At 44.6% G+C, this 5,129-nt stretch overlaps 1 pseudogene; it reads right to left on the reverse strand.

Annotated features, from left to right (window-relative positions):
- Window positions 1-1,031: 1,031 nt before the first annotated feature.
- On the reverse strand, window positions 1,032-2,238 carry LOC147343142 (adenosylhomocysteinase-like; annotated as a pseudogene).
- Between the last annotated feature and the right edge of the window lie 2,891 nt (window positions 2,239-5,129).

Consider the following 5,129-nt stretch of genomic DNA (forward strand, 5'->3'; position numbering starts at 1 on the left):
GCAAGTGGACTTCAACTACTGAACCACCAGGAAGTCTTTTTTTTTTTTAGGCACCAAAATTTTTATTAACCCACTTTCTTGCTCAATTTTATCATTATAAACCACATGAATCTCTTTTTGACCCAGAGTTGTGAAGGGAATTATCAAGTTACAATGTGCTTTTAAGTGTCTCTGGCTCCTCTGAACCTCTGGCTGTCACTTTTCTTGTCCTCTTCTGGCTTAACAGTGTATTCCAACCCCTGTAAAATAGGGACTAAAAGTACCAGTCTCTTTGCTCTGAGGTTGAAGAGAATGCCAAGCACTAAGCTAGGCTCTCAGGAGCCTCAAACTCCAACAGTTCCTCCCCACCCTTTGACAAATCCCCTTCTTCCTTATCATGGGCTGAGGAACCAATGAACTTGTCATCAAGAACATGGGTATAAAGTCCACAGGCCAAGTGAGGGCCTGGATGGTAAAGTGCATGGGCTTTGTGCCTACCACTGCCAACTTCCAGCCTCAGGAAGGACTGACTGAGTGAGCAGTTCAAAAACCCCTGAGCTCAAGGCTCTTTCCCTGTGGGTAACTCCTATGTACCTCCATCATGACCAGGGCTTGAGGGAGGACTTTTCAATTCCCACCCCCACACTTGGGACAGCATGAGGAATGAAGCAGAGGCCAAAGACTGAGTGACTAGCCCCAGGGAGTCGACGGGGGACATTATCAAACCAATTTCAAAGGTGGTGGTGTTTTTGCTCTTGGGGAAGAGAGGTGGGGGGCTTCCCAGGTGGCTCAGTGGTAAAGACTCCACCTGCCAATGCAGGAGATGCCAGAGATGTGGGTTCCATCCCTGGGTCAGGAAGATCCCTTGGAAGAGGAAATGGCCACCCACTCCAGTATTCTTGCCTGGAAAATCCTATGGAGAGAGGAGTCTGGAAGGCTACAGTCCATGGGGTCTCAAAGAGTCAGATGGGACTGAGAGACTGAGCACGCTTGCAGGAGAGGTGGGACCCAGGTAAGGACAGCAACTGGCAGGCAAAGGGCAGGCTTGGTTCTTAGTGGTCAGGCTGGAAGGGGCCATCATGGGACACGCCCAGGTACGGGCCTGCTTCTCAGTCAGCTTGGTCAGCTTCACATTCAGCTTGCCCAGGGGGCTTCAGCCACTGCTTTGTCCAGGTTCTTGGGCAGGAAGTAGACCTCCACAGGGTGCTTACCTGGGTGAGTCTACAGCTCAGTCTTCGCCAGCACCTGGTTGGTGAAGGAGTCGCTCATCACGAAGCTGGGGTGGCCCATGGTGCAGCCCCGGTGGACCAGCTGGCCCTTGGCCAGCCCTATGATCAGTGCCCATTATTCAACAAGTACAGTCCACCTGGGGCTTGATGTTTGCCTTCTCCACAGTACTGTCATTCAGGCACTTGATATCAATTTCCACGTTAAAACATCTGATTTACACACAGTGACATCATCTTTCATCTGTTCAAAGCGTGGGTTGACGGATGAGCTTGGTACAGCCAATGGTGGTGACAAAATGCTGCCCTCCTGATGGGTCTCATCCATGATGGTCACCTCACACCCCTCCATGGCAGCCTAAAGCGCATTGATGGAGTTCATCTCTCCTATGATGAATCGGGCCCCAAAATCCCTTAGGGCCTGGGCACAGCCATTGCCCTTGTTGCCACAGCCCACTACCACCGCCATCTTGCCCGCATTCATCATGTCAGGAGTCGTTGACACTGACAGCAGGCACCTTCAGGATCCATTGATCATCCTTTTATACAGGTTGTGGACCCACACTGTGGTCTCTTCAGAGATGCCTCAGATGTCAGACTGGAGCTGCGGGTACTCGGTGCAGATGCTGTTGGTGAGGTTAGCACCATTGCCCAGCATCATGTTGAAGGGCACATCCCTGAAGCACAGTGTCTGCTGGATGCACCACAATTACTCCTCATCCGTGTCACTCTTCTGGGCATGGAATGCCAGCCTTGGCAATGGCAGCTGTTGCGTGGTCCTGGGCAGAGAAGATATTGCAGCTGGACCACTGCACCTCACCACCCAGGCCGATGTGGGTCTCACTGAGGACAGCTGTCTCCATGGTAACGTGCAGGCAGATAGCAACATGGCGCCCTTCAGTGACTTGGAGGCGGAGTACATCTCCTGCATGCGCATCAGGCCTGGCATCTCATTCTCTGCGAGGTCCAGGGCTTTGCGTCCCCAGGCAGCCAGGCTGAAGTCAGTGGCTTTGTAAAGCAGCTTGTTGGACATGCTGGTAGTGTTTCTGTTTCTGCAAGGAGTGGTGAATGCGGGCAAAGGGGATTGGGCCTCAGGCTGGGAACAGGAGCTGGCAGGGCAGCACGGTGCAGGGTGAGAACAGAATATTTTAGGTAACATTCTAAATGTTGGTCGTCTTGCTCAAGTGGAAGGGAATACTGAATGTGTATATATGAGAGAATATAAAAAATAAACAAGCTACAAGGATACATTGTACAGCACAGGGGATATAGCCAATGTCTTATAATAACTTTAAATGGAGTATCAGTTCAGTTCAGTTCAGTCACTCAGTCATGTCCGACTCTTTGCGACCCCATGAATCGCAGCACGCCAGGCCTGCCTGTCCATCACCAACTCCCGGAGTTTAAAATGGAGTATAATTTATTTTTAAAATAGAATCACTATATTTTACACCCAAAACCAATAAAATATTGTAAATCAACTATACATCATTAACAAACAAAAACTAAAGAGTTCCCTGGCAGTTCAGTGGTTAGGGCTCCGAGTTCACACTGCAAGGGCATAGGCTCAATCCCTGGTTGAGGAACTAAGATCCCATATGCGATGCATGGCATGACAAAGAAAGCAAACAAATAAACAGAAACGTTCCTACATAGAACAAAGGAAATAATACACAAGAAACCAGCAACTATGTGATTCTGTTAAGGCCAAATGGGATCTAAATCTGAGTCAAGGTGTTGGCCAATAGGTGAGAATGATGGAGTTCAGATTCCTGCCCAACTGAGACTGGACAATCAAAACCAGACTCTACTGGGGGAAGGGGTTGTGGAAGGGAGACAGTAGGTCAGGAGGGATGGTGAGAGGAAGTGGGAATGTGACCACTGGAGAAGCAGCAGCACAAAGATGAAGCAGCTGACTGAACTCCATATATAATATATGCTTGATTGGACTCAGGTAAAAGCACTGAATTTGAAGAAACTAAACTTCTTGAGGTTCCTAATGACTGGTGGCACAGATCGACAGGAGGAAAGAACTCAGTCACTGCCGATGTAGAAACACCTCCAGCTGGCACTGAATGACCACCTGGAACCGTCTCTGCCATTCCCTGTCTGCAGTCACCGTCTCTGACCTTGGTATCCCATTCTATTCCCTGGGGTGTTCATTTTTACGTTATGCAAACATTCTTTCACGGTCGTGTGCCCTGGACCCTTTGCGAAGTGGACTGGAATAGGAGAGTGGATAGAAGACACAGTGTGCAGGAAGTGACAAAGGACTTTGTGATTATACAGTCTTTTGCATTCTAGAAATTAGAGTGGAGGGGGTGAAATCAGCAGAATTATAACTCTAGTTTTCCCAGTTATTTACATTTAATCCCTGATCGCATAATATATGAACTTCTAGCATAATACCATAATGTTCGTTATATAAAAGAAAGTTTTATCCAAACTACATATATCACTATGTAAACTCCTTTAGAAATGGAAATAATTCTGACTTAAGTTTATCAGCGTTCAAGCTGTTAAGTGAAAATACTTAAGTGTCACAGCTGAATAAATATTCAAGAAAAACAATGAATGCTTTAGGTAAGCCATGGGCAGCCAAGTTCTTTTATTTTAGTACTTTTCATCTCTATTGTGAATTGAAAAGGGGAGGAAATGCCCTCAGTAAAATTTAGAAATCCTATCATCAAGCAAAAATTCTCTTTATAGCTAAATTACAGGTAGAAATTCACTTTAAAAAATGCTATGGCCAGTTGTTAACACAGCATTACCATTTACAAATACAGTTCTTTAAACACAACAGATTGTCATTACTCAGCAGGTTCATTAATCACAATTCAGCTTGCTATCAGGAGTGAAAATTACTGGTGTTATTAAATTTCCACCCCATTACCTTGACTTTTATTTAGAAACATTCATCAACAATCTCCTCCTTCATTAGAAGTCACAAGTTAACCAAGCCAAAAAAACGAAGTCATCAAAGAAGCACAATTTGATGATATCTTGGAAATGCAAATACTTAGTGCAATTTGGTTAATTCACAAAGTCTTTTAAGCATTACAGTAATCTACTCCAGACAATTCTCAAGCCTTTGCTTCAACGGTTAGCTATGGACATTTCAAAGTGCTTGAGAAAAAAACAGAACTTGACAGTAGATTTCTGGTAATTGTCTCAAGCAGTCCTCTGACAATTACTCCTTCAGTTGCCTTTGTTTTTTTGTTAGTCCCCCAATACCCTCTGTTAAAAGAAGTGTAATTCATTGCCTTAAAGAAAAGCTGCAGGTTTCATCTTAGTGCCTTCACCAGAAATGTTCTGATCTAAGGAAGTCACTTCCCATCTGTCCACAGGAAAAGTTCTGGGTACCATACCCAGAACTGGTTCTCAGTTAGATGTCCTCCAAGATAAATTAAGATCCTAACTGATATTAACCAATCAACAAATGTTTATCAATTACTGTTCATAGGAACTGAGATAGCCATTAAAGAGAACAGAGTATAAGAAGATCAAGTCCTCTACAGCTTTACCCTCTAGATGTCTATAATATATGTATTCACAGGAGCAGCTAATACAGAGCAGCAGATTGTTGGCGCTAAAATTAATGTGCTAGGTAGGAACTATCAGAATGAATGTTTGAATATCTTACTCCTGACTACAGAGATGAGAAAATTCGGTCATCCTCTCAGAGCAGAAGTGAGATATGCTGTGAAAAGTAGGGGGAGAGGGAAAAAAAGGGTCCAGAGAGATGTATTTGAAAGCAAAGCAAAATCTGCAATAAATACTGGGTTGGCCCAAAATTTCATTTGGGTTTTCCCATAAGATGTTATGGAAAAACTTGAACTAATAGTTTGGTCAACCCAATATAAACATATATTTGTATACGGTGTAAATGTGACAACATTTCAAGTATAAATATTTATCTTGACT

The sequence above is a fragment of the Bos grunniens genome, chromosome 28 (assembly GCF_055505025.1).
Source record: "Bos grunniens cultivar Pamir isolate PY7600 chromosome 28, Bosgru_T2T1.0, whole genome shotgun sequence".
Classification (NCBI taxonomy): domain Eukaryota; kingdom Metazoa; phylum Chordata; class Mammalia; order Artiodactyla; family Bovidae; genus Bos; species Bos grunniens.